This window comes from Pseudophryne corroboree, chromosome 4 (assembly GCF_028390025.1).
Source record: "Pseudophryne corroboree isolate aPseCor3 chromosome 4, aPseCor3.hap2, whole genome shotgun sequence".
Classification (NCBI taxonomy): domain Eukaryota; kingdom Metazoa; phylum Chordata; class Amphibia; order Anura; family Myobatrachidae; genus Pseudophryne; species Pseudophryne corroboree.
This window is the reverse complement of record NC_086447.1, coordinates 15,848,487-15,867,319: the sequence shown is the minus strand read 5'-3', so window position 1 is coordinate 15,867,319 and position 18,833 is coordinate 15,848,487. Positions and strand designations below refer to the sequence as shown.

The window sequence follows — 18,833 nt, the reverse complement described above, 5'->3', positions numbered from 1 at the left end:
CATTTTATGGCTTTATTTTTATGCTAACACATTTGCTCTCTGAAAAGTGTCCACAAAGCCAAGTCTCTGATTAACACCTTTGTAGGAATGGTTTTTCACCTATTACTGATTAAAACTTGCTTCATTGGAAAGGCAGCAAGATGCATCCTCATTACAATGTCCACTGAAATAATACAGGTTGACACCAGGAAACATAAACCTCACTGCATCCTTGCTGCTTTCTCAAGTGGGAATCTGTTTAATGTGAAAACCAGGTGATATCTAATCAGCACACAGGTAAGAAGTTAAGAAAATCTTTCTTTAAGGGTGAAGATGTTTCTCACAAAATCGTTGCCCCAATGCATCATTGAAATTCAAGATGGAAAGATGATTTTGAAATATCAATTGTACATTTTGCATTGCTCTTCTGGTGACAATGTAGCTTGTTTTTGTCAATTACCATTTCAGTAATAGGGTAAAGAAAATTAAGTGGATTTCTGAAAGAAAACAATGCTGTCAATATACTATTAAAACAAATTAAAATGTTAAAAGTTATTGTACTTTAAGTAAAAATAAAAGAGTCAAAATATCAATTCCAGCTTTGGAAGAATTTAATTAAAAAAATAAGTGCACATAGCAGAGGATGGTTTTGATCCACCGACCTCTGGGTTTTGGGCCCAGCACGCTTCCGCTGCGCCACTCTGCTGCTCATGTAAGTGTCAGAGATCCTGAAGTACTCACTCATCATGTGAAAGTACCAATGTGTTTCTTCGTTGGTCAATGGAAGAAAAATCTTGCAAAACTCTCCAGATTATTGCCTTTTTAACTTTTTTCTAGGAAACTTTCTAGATGAATGCTTTTTAGCCTTTGTCAGTACATGCTTTTGCAAGCTGTCTCTGTGGCGCAATCGGTTAGCGCATTCGGCTGTTAACCGAAAGGTTGGTGGTTCAATCCCACCCAGGGACGTAATTGACCTTGTGATCAAATTTTGCTGATCTTTAAGTAGACAAGTCAAAATTTCAAACCACCTCTTATGGTGTAGGGTACCTGGCCTTCTCTGATGCAATCAGAGTCATATTTGATTAAGTCATTTTATAAAAAACAGGAAGCACAATTTAGCATGGGGTTGCAGAGAAAAAAAATTATGCAGGCAGAGAAATCCAATTGAGTGATTAATCAGCTCTCCATTTTATGGCTTTATTTTTATGCTAACACATTTGCTCTCTGAAAAGTGTCCACAAAGCCAAGTCTCTGATTAACACCTTTGTAGGAATGTTTTTTCACCTATTACTGATTAAAACTTGCTTCATTGGAAAGGCAGCAAGATGCATCCTCATTACAATGTCCACTGAAATAATACAGGTTGACACCAGGAAACATAAACCTCAGTGCATCCTTGCTGCTTTCTCAAGTGGGAATCTGTTTAATGTGAAAACCAGGTGATATCTAATCAGCACACAGGTAAGAAGTTAAGAAAATCTTTCTTTAAGGGTGAAGATGTTTCTCACAAAATCGTTGCCCCAATGCATCATTGAAATTCAAGATGGAAAGATGATTTTGAAATATCAATTGTACATTTTGCATTGCTCATCTGGTGACAATGTAGCTTGTTTTTGTCAATTACCATTTCAGTAATAGGGTAAAGAAAATTAAGTGGATTTCTGAAAGAAAACAATGCTGTCAATATACTATTAAAACAAATTAAAATGTTAAAAGTTATTGTACTGTAAGTAAAAATAAAAGAGTCAAAATATCAATTCCAGTTTTGGAAGAATTTAATTAACAAAAAAATAAGTGCACATAGCAGAGGATGGTTTTGATCCACCGACCTCTGGGTTATGGGCCCAGCACGCTTCCGCTGCGCCACTCTGCTGCTCGTGTAAGTGTCTGAGATCCTGAAGTACTCACTCATCATGTGAAAGTACCAATGTGTTTCTTCGTTGGTCAATGGAAGAAAAATCTTGCAAAACTCTCCAGATTATTGCCTTTTTAACCTTTTTCTAGGAAACTTTCTAGATGAATGCTTTTTAGCCTTTGTCAGTACATGCTTTTGCAAGCTGTCTCTGTGGCGCAATTGGTTAGTGCATTCGGCTGTTAACCGAAAGGTTGGTGGTTCAATCCCACCCAGGGACGTAATTGACCTTGTGATCAAATTTTGGTGATCTTTAAGTAGACAAGTCAAAATTTCAAACCACCTCTTATAGTGTAGGGTACCTGGCCTTCTCTGATGCAATCAGATTTGATTAAGTCATTTTATAAAAAACAGGAAGCACAATTTAGCATGGGGTAGCAGAGAAAAAAAATTATGCAGGCAGAGAAATCCAATTGAGTGATTAATCAGCTCTCCATACTATGGCTTTATTTTTATGCTAACACATTTGCTCTCTGAAAAGTGTCCACAAAGCCAAGTCTCTGATTAACACCTTTGTAGGAATGGTTTTTCACCTATTACTGATTAAAACTTGCTTCATTGGAAAGGCAGCAAGATGCATCCTCATTACAATGTCCACTGAAATAATACAGGTTGACACCAGGAAACATAAACCTCATTGCATCCTTGCTGCTTTCTCAAGTGGGAATCTGTTTAATGTGAAAACCAGGTGATATCTAATCAGCACACAGGTAAGAAGTTAAGAAAATCTTTCTTTAAGGGTGAAGATGTTTCTCACAAAATCGTTGCCCCAATGCATCATTGAAATTCAAGATGGAAAGATGATTTTGAAATATCAATTGTACATTTTGCATTGCTCTTCTGGTGACAATGTAGCTTGTTTTTGTCAATTACCATTTCAGTAATAGGGTAAAGAAAATTAAGTGGATTTCTGAAAGAAAACAATGCTGTCAATATACTATTAAAACAAATTAAAATGTTAAAAGTTATTGTACTTTTGGTAAAAATAAAAGAGTCTAAATATCAATTCCAGTTTTGGAAGAATTTAATTAACAAAAAAATAAGTGCACATAGCAGAGGATGGTTTCGATCCACCAACCTCTGGGTTATGGGCCCAGCACGCTTCCGCTGCGCCACTCTGCTGCTCATGTAAGTGTCAGAGATCCTGAAGTACTCACTCATCATGTGAAAGTACCAATGTGTTTCTTCGTTGGTCAATGGAAGAAAAATCTTGCAAAACTCTCCAGATTATTGCCTTTTTAACTTTTTTCTAGGAAACTATCTAGATGAATGCTTTTTAGCCTTTGTCAGTACATGCTTTTGCAAGCTGTCTCTGTGGCGCAATCGGTTAGCGCATTCGGCTGTTAACCGAAAGGTTGGTGGTTCAATCCCACCCAGGGACGTAATTGACCTTGTGATCAAATTTTGCTGATCTTTAAGTAGACAAGTCAAAATTTCAAACCACCTCTTATGGTGTAGGGTACCTGGCCTTCTCTGATGCAATCAGAGTCATATTTGATTAAGTCATTTTATAAAAAACAGGAAGCACAATTTAGCATGGGGTTGCAGAGAAAAAAAATTATGCAGGCAGAGAAATCCAATTGAGTGATTAATCAGCTCTCCATTTTATGGCTTTATTTTTATGCTAACACATTTGCTCTCTGAAAAGTGTCCACAAAGCCAAGTCTCTGATTAACACCTTTGTAGGAATGGTTTTTCACCTATTACTGATTAAAACTTGCTTCATTGGAAAGGCAGCAAGATGCATCCTCATTACAATGTCCACTGAAATAATACAGGTTGACACCAGGAAACATAAACCTCACTGCATCCTTGCTGCTTTCTCAAGTGGGAATCTGTTTAATGTGAAAACCAGGTGATATCTAATCAGCACACAGGTAAGAAGTTAAGAAAATCTTTCTTTAAGGGTGAAGATGTTTCTCACAAAATCGTTGCCCCAATGCATCATTGAAATTCAAGATGGAAAGATGATTTTGAAATATCAATTGTACATTTTGCATTGCTCTTCTGGTGACAATGTAGCTTGTTTTTGTCAATTACCATTTCAGTAATAGGGTAAAGAAAATTAAGTGGATTTCTGAAAGAAAACAATGCTGTCAATATACTATTAAAACAAATTAAAATGTTAAAAGTTATTGTACTTTAAGTAAAAATAAAAGAGTCAAAATATCAATTCCAGTTTTGGAAGAAATTAATTAACAAAAAAATAAGTGCACATAGCAGAGGATGGTTTCAATCCACCGACCTCTGGGTTATGGGCCCAGCACGCTTCTGCTGCCCCACTCTGCTGCTCATGTAAGTGTCAGAGATCCTGAAGTACTCACTCATTATGTGAAAGTACCAATGTGTTTCTTCTTTGGTCAATGGAAGAAAAATCTTGCAAAACTCTCCAGATTATTGCCTTTTTAAACTTTTTCTAGGAAACTTTCTAGATGAATGCTTTTTAGCCTTTGTCAGTACATGCTTTTGCAAGCTGTCTCTGTGGCGCAATCGGTTAGCGCATTCGGCTGTTAACCGAAAGGTTGGTGGTACAATCGCACCCAGGGACGTAATTGACCTTGTGATCAAATTTTGGTGATCTTTAAGTAGACAAGTCAAAATTTCAAACCACCTCTTATAGTGTAGGGTACCTGGCCTTCTCTGATGCAGTCATATTTGATTAAGTCATTTTATAAAAAACAGGAAGCACAATTTAGCATGGGGTTGCAGAGAAAAAAAATTATGCAGGCAGAGAAATCCAATTGAGTGATTAATCAGCTCTCCATTTTATGGCTTTATTTTTATGCTAACACATTTGCTCTCTGAAAAGTGTCCACAAAGCCAAGTCTCTGATTAACACCTTTGTAGGAATGGTTTTTCACCTATTACTGATTAAAACTTGCTTCATTGGAAAGGCAGCAAGATGCATCCTCATTACAATGTCCACTGAAATAATACAGGTTGACACCAGGAAACATAAACCTCACTGCATCCTTGCTGCTTTCTCAAGTGGGAATCTGTTTAATGTGAAAACCAGGTGATATCTAATCAGCACACAGGTAAGAAGTTAAGAAAATCTTTCTTTAAGGGTGAAGATGTTTCTCACAAAATCGTTGCCCCAATGCATCATTGAAATTCAAGATGGAAAGATGATTTTGAAATATCAATTGTACATTTTGCATTGCTCTTCTGGTGACAATGTAGCTTGTTTTTGTCAATTACCATTTCAGTAATAGGGTAAAGAAAATTAAGTGGATTTCTGAAAGAAAACAATGCTGTCAATATACTATTAAAACAAATTAAAATGTTAAAAGTTATTGTACTTTAAGTAAAAATAAAAGAGTCAAAATATCAATTCCAGTTTTGGAAGAATTTAATTAACAAAAAAATAAGTGCACATAGCAGAGGATGGTTTCAATCCACCGACCTCTGGGTTATGGGCCCAGCACGCTTCTGCTGCCCCACTCTGCTGCTCATGTAAGTGTCAGAGATCCTGAAGTACTCACTCATTATGTGAAAGTACCAATGTGTTTCGTCTTTGGTCAATGGAAGAAAAATCTTGCAAAACTCTCCAGATTATTGCCTTTTTAACCTTTTTCTAGGAAACTTTCTAGATGAATGCTTTTTAGCCTTTGTCAGTACATGCTTTTGCAAGCTGTCTCTGTGGCGCAATCGGTTAGCGCATTCGTCTGTTAACCGAAAGGTTGGTGGTTCAATCCCACCCAGGGACGTAATTGACCTTGTGATCAAATTTTGGTGATCTTTAAGTAGACAAGTCAAAATTTCAAACCACCTCTTATAGTGTAGGGTACCTGGCCTTCTCTGATGCAATCAGATTTGATTAAGTCATTTTATAAAAAACAGGAAGCACAATTTAGCATGGGGTTGCAGAGAAAAAAAATTTTGCAGGCAGAGAAATCCAATTGAGTGATTAATCAGCTCTCCATTTTATGGCTTTATTTTTATGCTAACACATTTGCTCTCTGAAAAGTGTCCACAAAGCCAAGTCTCTGATTAACACCTTTGTAGGAATGGTTTTTCACCTATTACTGATTAAAACTTGCTTCATTGGAAAGGCAGCAAGATGCATCCTCATTACAATGTCCACTGAAATAATACAGGTTGACACCAGGAAACATAAACCTCACTGCATCCTTGCTGCTTTCTCAAGTGGGAATCTGTTTAATGTGAAAACCAGGTGATATCTAATCAGCACACAGGTAAGAAGTTAAGAAAATCTTTCTTTAAGGGTGAAGATGTTTCTCACAAAATCGTTGCCCCAATGCATCATTGAAATTCAAGATGGAAAGATGATTTTGAAATATCAATTGTACATTTTGCATTGCTCTTCTGGTGACAATGTAGCTTGTTTTTGTCAATTACCATTTCAGTAATAGGGTAAAGAAAATTAAGTGGATTTCTGAAAGAAAACAATGCTGTCAATATACTATTAAAACAAATTAAAATGTTAAAAGTTATTGTACTTTAAGTAAAAATAAAAGAGTCAAAATATCAATTCCAGTTTTGGAAGAATTTAATTAACAAAAAAATAAGTGCACATAGCAGAGGATGGTTTCGATCCACCGACCTCTGGGTTATGGGCCCAGCACGCTTCCGCTGCGCCACTCTGCTGCTCATGTAAGTGTCAGAGATCCTGAAGTACTCACTCATCATGTGAAAGTACCAATGTGTTTCTTCGTTGGTCAATGGAAGAAAAATCTTGCAAAACTCTCCAGATTATTGCCTTTTTAACCTTTTTCTAGGAAACTTTCTAGATGAATGCTTTTTAGCCTTTGTCAGTACATGCTTTTGTAAGCTGTCTCTGTGGCGCAATCGGTTAGCGCATTCGGCTGTTAACCGAAAGGTTGGTGGTTCAATCCCAACCAGGGACGTAATTGACCTTGTGATCAAATTTTGCTGATCTTTAAGTAGACAAGTCAAAATTTCAAACCACCTCTTATGGTGTAGGGTACCTGGCCTTCTCTGATGCAATCAGAGTCATATTTGATTAAGTCATTTTATAAAAAACAGGAAGCACAATTTAGCATGGGGTTGCAGAGAAAAAAAATGATGCAGGCAGAGAAATCCAATTGAGTGATTAATCAGCTCTCCATTTTATGGCTTTATTTTTATGCTAACACATTTGCTCTCTGAAAAGTGTCCACAAAGCCAAGTCTCTGATTAACACCTTTGTAGGAATGGTTTTTCACCTATTACTGATTAAAACTTGCTTCATTGGAAAGGCAGCAAGATGCATCCTCATTACAATGTCCACTGAAATAATACAGGTTGACACCAGGAAACATAAACCTCACTGCATCCTTGCTGCTTTCTCAAGTGGGAATCTGTTTAATGTGAAAACCAGGTGATATCTAATCAGCACACAGGTAAGAAGTTAAGAAAATCTTTCTTTAAGGGTGAAGATGTTTCTCACAAAATCGTTGCCCCAATGCATCATTGAAATTCAAGATGGAAAGATGATTTTGAAATATCAATTGTACATTTTGCATTGCTCTTCTGGTGACAATGTAGCTTGTTTTTGTCAATTACCATTTCAGTAATAGGGTAAAGAAAATTAAGTGGATTTCTGAAAGAAAACAATGCTGTCAATATACTATTAAAACAAATTAAAATGTTAAAAGTTATTGTACTTTAAGTAAACATAAAAGAGTCAAAATATCAATTCCAGTTTTGGAAGAATTTAATTAACAAAAAAATAAGTGCACATAGCAGAGGATGGTTTCGATCCACCGACCTCTGGGTTATGGGCCCAGCACGCTTCCGCTGCGCCACTCTGCTGCTCATGTAAGTGTCAGAGATCCTGAAGTACTCACTCATCATGTGAAAGTACCAATGTGTTTCTTCGTTGGTCAATGGAAGAAAAATCTTGCAAAACTCTCCAGATTATTGCCTTTTTAACCTTTTTCTAGGAAACTTTCTAGATGAATGCTTTTTAGCCTTTGTCAGTACATGCTTTTGCAAGCTGTCTCTGTGGCGCAATCGGTTAGCGCATTCGGCTGTTAACCGAAAGGTTGGTGGTTCAATCCCAACCAGGGACGTAATTGACCTTGTGATCAAATTTTGCTGATCTTTAAGTAGACAAGTCAAAATTTCAAACCACCTCTTATGGTGTAGGGTACCTGGCCTTCTCTGATGCAATCAGAGTCATATTTGATTAAGTCATTTTATAAAAAACAGGAAGCACAATTTAGCATGGGGTTGCAGAGAAAAAAAATGATGCAGGCAGAGAAATCCAATTGAGTGATTAATCAGCTCTCCATTTTATGGCTTTATTTTTATGCTAACACATTTGCTCTCTGAAAAGTGTCCACAAAGCCAAGTCTCTGATTAACACCTTTGTAGGAATGGTTTTTCACCTATTACTGATTAAAACTTGCTTCATTGGAAAGGCAGCAAGATGCATCCTCATTACAATGTCCACTGAAATAATACAGGTTGACACCAGGAAACATAAACCTCACTGCATCCTTGCTGCTTTCTCAAGTGGGAATCTGTTTAATGTGAAAACCAGGTGATATCTAATCAGCACACAGGTAAGAAGTTAAGAAAATCTTTCTTTAAGGGTGAAGATGTTTCTCACAAAATCGTTGCCCCAATGCATCATTGAAATTCAAGATGGAAAGATGATTTTGAAATATCAATTGTACATTTTGCATTGCTCTTCTGGTGACAATGTAGCTTGTTTTTGTCAATTACCATTTCAGTAATAGGGTAAAGAAAATTAAGTGGATTTCTGAAAGAAAACAATGCTGTCAATATACTATTAAAACAAATTAAAATGTTAAAAGTTATTGTACTTTAAGTAAAAATAAAAGAGTCAAAATATCAATTCCAGTTTTGGAAGAATTTAATTAACAAAAAAATAAGTGCACATAGCAGAGGATGGTTTCGATCCACCGACCTCTGGGTTATGGGCCCAGCACGCTTCCGCTGCGCCACTCTGCTGCTCATGTAAGTGTCAGAGATCCTGAAGTACTCACTCATCATGTGAAAGTACCAATGTGTTTCTTCGTTGGTCAATGGAAGAAAAATCTTGCAAAACTCTCCAGATTATTGCCTTTTTAACCTTTTTCTAGGAAACTTTCTAGATGAATGCTTTTTAGCCTTTGTCAGTACAGGCTTTTGCAAGCTGTCTCTGTGGCGCAATCGGTTAGCGCATTCGGCTGTTAACCGAAAGGTTGGTGGTTCAATCCCAACCAGGGACGTAATTGACCTTGTGATCAAATTTTGCTGATCTTTAAGTAGACAAGTCAAAATTTCAAACCACCTCTTATGGTGTAGGGTACCTGGCCTTCTCTGATGCAATCAGAGTCATATTTGATTAAGTCATTTTATAAAAAACAGGAAGCACAATTTAGCATGGGGTTGCAGAGAAAAAAAATGATGCAGGCAGAGAAATCCAATTGAGTGATTAATCAGCTCTCCATTTTATGGCTTTATTTTTATGCTAACACATTTGCTCTCTGAAAAGTGTCCACAAAGCCAAGTCTCTGATTAACACCTTTGTAGGAATGGTTTTTCACCTATTACTGATTAAAACTTGCTTCATTGGAAAGGCAGCAAGATGCATCCTCATTACAATGTCCACTGAAATAATACAGGTTGACACCAGGAAACATAAACCTCACTGCATCCTTGCTGCTTTCTCAAGTGGGAATCTGTTTAATGTGAAAACCAGGTGATATCTAATCAGCACACAGGTAAGAAGTTAAGAAAATCTTTCTTTAAGGGTGAAGATGTTTCTCACAAAATCGTTGCCCCAATGCATCATTGAAATTCAAGATGGAAAGATGATTTTGAAATATCAATTGTACATTTTGCATTGCTCTTCTGGTTACAATGTAGCTTGTTTTTGTCAATTACCATTTCAGTAATAGGGTAAAGAAAATTAAGTGGATTTCTGAAAGAAAACAATGCTGTCAATATACTATTAAAACAAATTAAAATGTTAAAAGTTATTGTACTTTAAGTAAAAATAAAAGAGTCAAAATATCAATTCCAGCTTTGGAAGAATTTAATTAAAAAAATAAGTGCACATAACAGAGGATGGTTTTGATCCACCGACCTCTGGGTTTTGGGCCCAGCACGCTTCCGCTGCGCCACTCTGCTGCTCATGTAAGTGTCAGAGATCCTGAAGTACTCACTCATCATGTGAAAGTACCAATGTGTTTCTTCGTTGGTCAATGGAAGAAAAATCTTGCAAAACTCTCCAGATTATTGCCTTTTTAACTTTTTTCTAGGAAACTTTCTAGATGAATGCTTTTTAGCCTTTGTCAGTACATGCTTTTGCAAGCTGTCTCTGTGGCGCAATCGGTTAGCGCATTCGGCTGTTAACCGAAAGGTTGGTGGTTCAATCCCACCCAGGGACGTAATTGACCTTGTGATCAAATTTTGCTGATCTTTAAGTAGACAAGTCAAAATTTCAAACCACCACTTATGGTGTAGGGTACCTGGCCTTCTCTGATGCAATCAGAGTCATATTTGATTAAGTCATTTTATAAAAAACAGGAAGCACAATTTAGCATGGGGTTGCAGAGAAAAAAAATTATGCAGGCAGAGAAATCCAATTGAGTGATTAATCAGCTCTCCATTTTATGGCTTTATTTTTATGCTAACACATTTGCTCTCTGAAAAGTGTCCACAAAGCCAAGTCTCTGATTAACACCTTTGTAGGAATGGTTTTTCACCTATTACTGATTAAAACTTGCTTCATTGGAAAGGCAGCAAGATGCATCCTCATTACAATGTCCACTGAAATAATACAGGTTGACACCAGGAAACATAAACCTCACTGCATCCTTGCTGCTTTCTCAAGTGGGAATCTGTTTAATGTGAAAACCAGGTGATATCTAATCAGCACACAGGTAAGAAGTTAAGAAAATCTTTCTTTAAGGGTGAAGATGTTTCTCACAAAATCGTTGCCCCAATGCATCATTGAAATTCAAGATGGAAAGATGATTTTGAAATATCAATTGTACATTTTGCATTGCTCATCTGGTGACAATGTAGCTTGTTTTTGTCAATTACCATTTCAGTAATAGGGTAAAGAAAATTAAGTGGATTTCTGAAAGAAAACAATGCTGTCAATATACTATTAAAACAAATTAAAATGTTAAAAGTTATTGTACTTTAAGTAAAAATAAAAGAGTCAAAATATCAATTCCAGTTTTGGAAGAATTTAATTAACAAAAAAATAAGTGCACATAGCAGAGGATGGTTTCAATCCACCGACCTCTGGGTTATGGGCCCAGCACGCTTCTGCTGCCCCACTCTGCTGCTCATGTAAGTGTCAGAGATCCTGAAGTACTCACTCATTATGTGAAAGTACCAATGTGTTTCGTCTTTGGTCAATGGAAGAAAAATCTTGCAAAACTCTCCAGATTATTGCCTTTTTAACCTTTTTCTAGGAAACTTTCTAGATGAATGCTTTTTAGCCTTTGTCAGTACATGCTTTTGCAAGCTGTCTCTGTGGCGCAATCGGTTAGCGCATTCGTCTGTTAACCGAAAGGTTGGTGGTTCAATCCCACCCAGGGACGTAATTGACCTTGTGATCAAATTTTGGTGATCTTTAAGTAGACAAGTCAAAATTTCAAACCACCTCTTATAGTGTAGGGTACCTGGCCTTCTCTGATGCAATCAGATTTGATTAAGTCATTTTATAAAAAACAGGAAGCACAATTTAGCATGGGGTTGCAGAGAAAAAAAATTTTGCAGGCAGAGAAATCCAATTGAGTGATTAATCAGCTCTCCATTTTATGGCTTTATTTTTATGCTAACACATTTGCTCTCTGAAAAGTGTCCACAAAGCCAAGTCTCTGATTAACACCTTTGTAGGAATGGTTTTTCACCTATTACTGATTAAAACTTGCTTCATTGGAAAGGCAGCAAGATGCATCCTCATTACAATGTCCACTGAAATAATACAGGTTGACACCAGGAAACATAAACCTCACTGCATCCTTGCTGCTTTCTCAAGTGGGAATCTGTTTAATGTGAAAACCAGGTGATATCTAATCAGCACACAGGTAAGAAGTTAAGAAAATCTTTCTTTAAGGGTGAAGATGTTTCTCACAAAATCGTTGCCCCAATGCATCATTGAAATTCAAGATGGAAAGATGATTTTGAAATATCAATTGTACATTTTGCATTGCTCATCTGGTGACAATGTAGCTTGTTTTTGTCAATTACCATTTCAGTAATAGGGTAAAGAAAATTAAGTGGATTTCTGAAAGAAAACAATGCTGTCAATATACTATTAAAACAAATTAAAATGTTAAAAGTTATTGTACTTTAAGTAAAAATAAAAGAGTCAAAATATCAATTCCAGTTTTGGAAGAATTTAATTAACAAAAAAATAAGTGCACATAGCAGAGGATGGTTTCGATCCACCGACCTCTGGGTTATGGGCCCAGCACGCTTCCGCTGCGCCACTCTGCTGCTCATGTAAGTGTCAGAGATCCTGAAGTACTCACTCATCATGTGAAAGTACCAATGTGTTTCTTCGTTGGTCAATGGAAGAAAAATCTTGCAAAACTCTCCAGATTATTGCCTTTTTAACCTTTTTCTAGGAAACTTTCTAGATGAATGCTTTTTAGCCTTTGTCAGTACATGCTTTTGCAAGCTGTCTCTGTGGCGCAATCGGTTAGCGCATTCGGCTGTTAACCGAAAGGTTGGTGGTTCAATCCCACCCAGGGACGTAATTGACCTTGTGATCAAATTTTGCTGATCTTTAAGTAGACAAGTCAAAATTTCAAACCACCTCTTATGGTGTAGGGTACCTGGCCTTCTCTGATGCAATCAGAGTCATATTTGATTAAGTCATTTTATAAAAAACAGGAAGCACAATTTAGCATGGGGTTGCAGAGAAAAAAAATGATGCAGGCAGAGAAATCCAATTGAGTGATTAATCAGCTCTCCATTTTATGGCTTTATTTTTATGCTAACACATTTGCTCTCTGAAAAGTGTCCACAAAGCCAAGTCTCTGATTAACACCTTTGTAGGAATGGTTTTTCACCTATTACTGATTAAAACTTGCTTCATTGGAAAGGCAGCAAGATGCATCCTCATTACAATGTCCACTGAAATAATACAGGTTGACACCAGGAAACATAAACCTCACTGCATCCTTGCTGCTTTCTCAAGTGGGAATCTGTTTAATGTGAAAACCAGGTGATATCTAATCAGCACACAGGTAAGAAGTTAAGAAAATCTTTCTTTAAGGGTGAAGATGTTTCTCACAAAATCGTTGCCCCAATGCATCATTGAAATTCAAGATGGAAAGATGATTTTGAAATATCAATTGTACATTTTGCATTGCTCTTCTGGTGACAATGTAGCTTGTTTTTGTCAATTACCATTTCAGTAATAGGGTAAAGAAAATTAAGTGGATTTCTGAAAGAAAACAATGCTGTCAATATACTATTAAAACAAATTAAAATGTTAAAAGTTATTGTACTTTAAGTAAAAATAAAAGAGTCAAAATATCAATTCCAGTTTTGGAAGAATTTAATTAACAAAAAAAATAAGTGCACATAACAGAGGATGGTTTCGATCCACCGACCTCTGGGTTATTGGCCCAGCACGCTTCCGCTGCGCCACTCTGCTGCTCATGTAAGTGTCAGAGATCCTGAAGTACTCACTCATCATGTGAAAGTACCAATGTGTTTCTTCGTTGGTCAATGGAAGAAAAATCTTGCAAAACTCTCCAGATTATTGCCTTTTTAACCTTTTTCTAGGAAACTTTCTAGATGAATGCTTTTTAGCCTTTGTCAGTACATGCTTTTGTAAGCTGTCTCTGTGGCGCAATCGGTTAGCGCATTCGGCTGTTAACCGAAAGGTTGGTGGTTCAATCCCAACCAGGGACGTAATTGACCTTGTGATCAAATTTTGCTGATCTTTAAGTAGACAAGTCAAAATTTCAAACCACCTCTTATGGTGTAGGGTACCTGGCCTTCTCTGATGCAATCAGAGTCATATTTGATTAAGTCATTTTATAAAAAACAGGAAGCACAATTTAGCATGGGGTTGCAGAGAAAAAAAATGATGCAGGCAGAGAAATCCAATTGAGTGATTAATCAGCTCTCCATTTTATGGCTTTATTTTTATGCTAACACATTTGCTCTCTGAAAAGTGTCCACAAAGCCAAGTCTCTGATTAACACCTTTGTAGGAATGGTTTTTCACCTATTACTGATTAAAACTTGCTTCATTGGAAAGGCAGCAAGATGCATCCTCATTACAATGTCCACTGAAATAATACAGGTTGACACCAGGAAACATAAACCTCACTGCATCCTTGCTGCTTTCTCAAGTGGGAATCTGTTTAATGTGAAAACCAGGTGATATCTAATCAGCACACAGGTAAGAAGTTAAGAAAATCTTTCTTTAAGGGTGAAGATGTTTCTCACAAAATCGTTGCCCCAATGCATCATTGAAATTCAAGATGGAAAGATGATTTTGAAATATCAATTGTACATTTTGCATTGCTCTTCTGGTGACAATGTAGCTTGTTTTTGTCAATTACCATTTCAGTAATAGGGTAAAGAAAATTAAGTGGATTTCTGAAAGAAAACAATGCTGTCAATATACTATTAAAACAAATTAAAATGTTAAAAGTTATTGTACTTTAAGTAAACATAAAAGAGTCAAAATATCAATTCCAGTTTTGGAAGAATTTAATTAACCAAAAAATAAGTGCACATAGCAGAGGATGGTTTCGATCCACCGACCTCTGGGTTATGGGCCCAGCACGCTTCCGCTGCGCCACTCTGCTGCTCATGTAAGTGTCAGAGATCCTGAAGTACTCACTCATCATGTGAAAGTACCAATGTGTTTCTTCGTTGGTCAATGGAAGAAAAATCTTGCAAAACTCTCCAGATTATTGCCTTTTTAACCTTTTTCTAGGAAACTTTCTAGATGAATGCTTTTTAGCCTTTGTCAGTACATGCTTTTGCAAGCTGTCTCTGTGGCGCAATCGGTTAGCGCATTCGGCTGTTAACCGAAAGGTTGGTGGTTCAATCCCAACCAGGGACGTAATTGACCTTGTGATCAAATTTTGCTGATCTTTAAGTAGACAAGTCAAAATTTCAAACCACCTCTTATGGTGTAGGGTACCTGGCCTTCTCTGATGCAATCAGAGTCATATTTGATTAAGTCATTTTATAAAAAACAGGAAGCACAATTTAGCATGGGGTTGCAGAGAAAAAAAATGATGCAGGCAGAGAAATCCAATTGAGTGATTAATCAGCTCTCCATTTTATGGCTTTATTTTTATGCTAACACATTTGCTCTCTGAAAAGTGTCCACAAAGCCAAGTCTCTGATTAACACCTTTGTAGGAATGGTTTTTCACCTATTACTGATTAAAACTTGCTTCATTGGAAAGGCAGCAAGATGCATCCTCATTACAATGTCCACTGAAATAATACAGGTTGACACCAGGAAACATAAACCTCACTGCATCCTTGCTGCTTTCTCAAGTGGGAATCTGTTTAATGTGAAAACCAGGTGATATCTAATCAGCACACAGGTAAGAAGTTAAGAAAATCTTTCTTTAAGGGTGAAGATGTTTCTCACAAAATCGTTGCCCCAATGCATCATTGAAATTCAAGATGGAAAGATGATTTTGAAATATCAATTGTACATTTTGCATTGCTCTTCTGGTGACAATGTAGCTTGTTTTTGTCAATTACCATTTCAGTAATAGGGTAAAGAAAATTAAGTGGATTTCTGAAAGAAAACAATGCTGTCAATATACTATTAAAACAAATTAAAATGTTAAAAGTTATTGTACTTTAAGTAAAAATAAAAGAGTCAAAATATCAATTCCAGTTTTGGAAGAATTTAATTAACAAAAAAATAAGTGCACATAGCAGAGGATGGTTTCGATCCACCGACCTCTGGGTTATGGGCCCAGCACGCTTCCGCTGCGCCACTCTGCTGCTCATGTAAGTGTCAGAGATCCTGAAGTACTCACTCATCATGTGAAAGTACCAATGTGTTTCTTCGTTGGTCAATGGAAGAAAAATCTTGCAAAACTCTCCAGATTATTGCCTTTTTAACCTTTTTCTAGGAAACTTTCTAGATGAATGCTTTTTAGCCTTTGTCAGTACATGCTTTTGCAAGCTGTCTCTGTGGCGCAATCGGTTAGCGCATTCGGCTGTTAACCGAAAGGTTGGTGGTTCAATCCCAACCAGGGACGTAATTGACCTTGTGATCAAATTTTGCTGATCTTTAAGTAGACAAGTCAAAATTTCAAACCACCTCTTATGGTGTAGGGTACCTGGCCTTCTCTGATGCAATCAGAGTCATATTTGATTAAGTCATTTTATAAAAAACAGGAAGCACAATTTAGCATGGGGTTGCAGAGAAAAAAAATGATGCAGGCAGAGAAATCCAATTGAGTGATTAATCAGCTCTCCATTTTATGGCTTTATTTTTATGCTAACACATTTGCTCTCTGAAAAGTGTCCACAAAGCCAAGTCTCTGATTAACACCTTTGTAGGAATGGTTTTTCACCTATTACTGATTAAAACTTGCTTCATTGGAAAGGCAGCAAGATGCATCCTCATTACAATGTCCACTGAAATAATACAGGTTGACACCAGGAAACATAAACCTCACTGCATCCTTGCTGCTTTCTCAAGTGGGAATCTGTTTAATGTGAAAACCAGGTGATATCTAATCAGCACACAGGTAAGAAGTTAAGAAAATCTTTCTTTAAGGGTGAAGATGTTTCTCACAAAATCGTTGCCCCAATGCATCATTGAAATTCAAGATGGAAAGATGATTTTGAAATATCAATTGTACATTTTGCATTGCTCTTCTGGTTACAATGTAGCTTGTTTTTGTCAATTACCATTTCAGTAATAGGGTAAAGAAAATTAAGTGGATTTCTGAAAGAAAACAATGCTGTCAATATACTATTAAAACAAATTAAAATGTTAAAAGTTATTGTACTTTAAGTAAAAATAAAAGAGTCAAAATATCAATTCCAGCTTTGGAAGAATTTAATTAAAAAAATAAGTGCACATAACAGAGGATGGTTTTGATCCACCGACCTCTGGGTTTTGGGCCCAGCACGCTTCCGCTGCGCCACTCTGCTGCTCATGTAAGTGTCAGAGATCCTGAAGTACTCACTCATCATGTGAAAGTACCAATGTGTTTCTTCGTTGGTCAATGGAAGAAAAATCTTGCAAAACTCTCCAGATTATTGCCTTTTTAACTTTTTTCTAGGAAACTTTCTAGATGAATGCTTTTTAGCCTTTGTCAGTACATGCTTTTGCAAGCTGTCTCTGTGGCGCAATCGGTTAGCGCATTCGGCTGTTAACCGAAAGGTTGGTGGTTCAATCCCACCCAGGGACGTAATTGACCTTGTGATCAAATTTTGCTGATCTTTAAGTAGACAAGTCAAAATTTCAAACCACCTCTTATGGTGTAGGGTACCTGGCCTTCTCTGATGCAATCAGAGTCATATTTGATTAAGTCATTTTATAAAAAACAGGAAGCACAATTTAGCATGGGGTTGCAGAGAAAAAAAATTATGCAGGCAGAGAAATCCAATTGAGTGATTAATCAGCTCTCCATTTTATGGCTTTATTTTTATGCTAACACATTTGCTCTCTGAAAAGTGTCCACAAAGCCAAGTCTCTGATTAACACCTTTGTAGGAATGGTTTTTCACCTATTACTGATTAAAACTTGCTTCATTGGAAAGGCAGCAAGATGCATCCTCATTACAATGTCCACTGAAATAATACAGGTTGACACCAGGAAACATAAACCTCACTGCATCCTTGCTGCTTTCTCAAGTGGGAATCTGTTTAATGTAAAAACCAGGTGATATCTAATCAGCACACAGGTAAGAAGTTAAGAAAATCTTTCTTTAAGGGTGAAGATGTTTCTCACAAAATCGTTGCCCCAATGCATCATTGAAATTCAAGATGGAAAGATGATTTTGAAATATCAATTGTACATTTTGCATTGCTCATCTGGTGACAATGTAGCTTGTTTTTGTCAATTACCATTTCAGTAATAGGGTAAAGAAAATTAAGTGGATTTCTGAAAGAAAACAATGCTGTCAATATACTATTAAAACAAATTAAAATGTTAAAAGTTATTGTACTGTAAGTAAAAATAAAAGAGTCAAAATATCAATTCCAGTTTTGGAAGAATTTAATTAACAAAAAAATAAGTGCACATAGCAGAGGATGGTTTTGATCCACCGACCTCTGGGTTATGGGCCCAGCACGCTTCCGCTGCGCCACTCTGCTGCTCGTGTAAGTGTCTGAGATCCTGAAGTACTCACTCATCATGTGAAAGTACCAATGTGTTTCTTCGTTGGTCAATGGAAGAAAAATCTTGCAAAACTCTCCAGATTATTGCCTTTTTAACCTTTTTCTAGGAAACTTTCTAGATGAATGCTTTTTAGCCTTTGTCAGTACATGCTTTTGCAAGCTGTCTCTGTGGCGCAATTGGTTAGTGCATTCGGCTGTTAACCGAAAGGTTGGTGGTTCAATCCCACCCAGGGACGTAATTGACCTTGTGATCAAATTTTGGTGATCTTTAAGTAGACAAGTCAAAATTTCAAACCACCTCTTATAGTGTAGGGTACCTGGCCTTCTCTGATGCAATCAGATTTGATTAAGTCATTTTATAAAAAACAGGAAGCACAATTTAGCATGGGGTAGCAGAGAAAAAAAATTATGCAGGCAGAGAAATCCAATTGAGTGATTAATCAGCTCTCCATACTATGGCTTTATTTTTATGCTAACACATTTGCTCTCTGAAAAGTGTCCACAAAGCCAAGTCTCTGATTAACACCTTTGTAGGAATGGTTTTTCACCTATTACTGATTAAAACTTGCTTCATTGGAAAGGCAGCAAGATGCATCCTCATTACAATGTCCACTGAAATAATACAGGTTGACACCAGGAAACATAAAC

General features: G+C 36.8%; 15 non-coding genes across 15 annotated transcripts; 13 read left to right on the top strand and 2 right to left on the bottom strand.

Annotated features, from left to right (window-relative positions):
• Nucleotides 1–613: 613 nt before the first annotated feature.
• TRNAL-CAA (transfer RNA leucine (anticodon CAA)) lies at nt 614–685 on the bottom strand. The gene has a single exon. It is a non-coding gene; the product is annotated as a tRNA-Leu (tRNA).
• A 186-nt stretch (nt 686–871) lies between these two features.
• Nucleotides 872–945, top strand: TRNAN-GUU (transfer RNA asparagine (anticodon GUU)). The gene has a single exon. It is a non-coding gene; the product is annotated as a tRNA-Asn (tRNA).
• Nucleotides 946–2,038: 1,093 nt separating this feature from the next.
• TRNAN-GUU (transfer RNA asparagine (anticodon GUU)) lies at nt 2,039–2,112 on the top strand. Its single transcript has one exon. It is a non-coding gene; the product is annotated as a tRNA-Asn (tRNA).
• Nucleotides 2,113–3,199: 1,087 nt separating this feature from the next.
• On the top strand, nt 3,200–3,273 carry TRNAN-GUU (transfer RNA asparagine (anticodon GUU)). Its single transcript has one exon. It is a non-coding gene; the product is annotated as a tRNA-Asn (tRNA).
• A 3,415-nt stretch (nt 3,274–6,688) lies between these two features.
• Nucleotides 6,689–6,762, top strand: TRNAN-GUU (transfer RNA asparagine (anticodon GUU)). Its single transcript has one exon. It is a non-coding gene; the product is annotated as a tRNA-Asn (tRNA).
• Nucleotides 6,763–7,855: 1,093 nt separating this feature from the next.
• Nucleotides 7,856–7,929, top strand: TRNAN-GUU (transfer RNA asparagine (anticodon GUU)). Its single transcript has one exon. It is a non-coding gene; the product is annotated as a tRNA-Asn (tRNA).
• A 1,093-nt stretch (nt 7,930–9,022) lies between these two features.
• On the top strand, nt 9,023–9,096 carry TRNAN-GUU (transfer RNA asparagine (anticodon GUU)). Its single transcript has one exon. It is a non-coding gene; the product is annotated as a tRNA-Asn (tRNA).
• A 1,090-nt stretch (nt 9,097–10,186) lies between these two features.
• TRNAN-GUU (transfer RNA asparagine (anticodon GUU)) lies at nt 10,187–10,260 on the top strand. Its single transcript has one exon. It is a non-coding gene; the product is annotated as a tRNA-Asn (tRNA).
• Nucleotides 10,261–12,514: 2,254 nt separating this feature from the next.
• On the top strand, nt 12,515–12,588 carry TRNAN-GUU (transfer RNA asparagine (anticodon GUU)). The gene has a single exon. It is a non-coding gene; the product is annotated as a tRNA-Asn (tRNA).
• An 836-nt stretch (nt 12,589–13,424) lies between these two features.
• Nucleotides 13,425–13,496, bottom strand: TRNAI-AAU (transfer RNA isoleucine (anticodon AAU)). The gene has a single exon. It is a non-coding gene; the product is annotated as a tRNA-Ile (tRNA).
• A 186-nt stretch (nt 13,497–13,682) lies between these two features.
• On the top strand, nt 13,683–13,756 carry TRNAN-GUU (transfer RNA asparagine (anticodon GUU)). Its single transcript has one exon. It is a non-coding gene; the product is annotated as a tRNA-Asn (tRNA).
• Nucleotides 13,757–14,849: 1,093 nt separating this feature from the next.
• On the top strand, nt 14,850–14,923 carry TRNAN-GUU (transfer RNA asparagine (anticodon GUU)). The gene has a single exon. It is a non-coding gene; the product is annotated as a tRNA-Asn (tRNA).
• A 1,093-nt stretch (nt 14,924–16,016) lies between these two features.
• Nucleotides 16,017–16,090, top strand: TRNAN-GUU (transfer RNA asparagine (anticodon GUU)). Its single transcript has one exon. It is a non-coding gene; the product is annotated as a tRNA-Asn (tRNA).
• Nucleotides 16,091–17,180: 1,090 nt separating this feature from the next.
• TRNAN-GUU (transfer RNA asparagine (anticodon GUU)) lies at nt 17,181–17,254 on the top strand. The gene has a single exon. It is a non-coding gene; the product is annotated as a tRNA-Asn (tRNA).
• Nucleotides 17,255–18,347: 1,093 nt separating this feature from the next.
• On the top strand, nt 18,348–18,421 carry TRNAN-GUU (transfer RNA asparagine (anticodon GUU)). The gene has a single exon. It is a non-coding gene; the product is annotated as a tRNA-Asn (tRNA).
• Nucleotides 18,422–18,833: the final 412 nt, after the last annotated feature.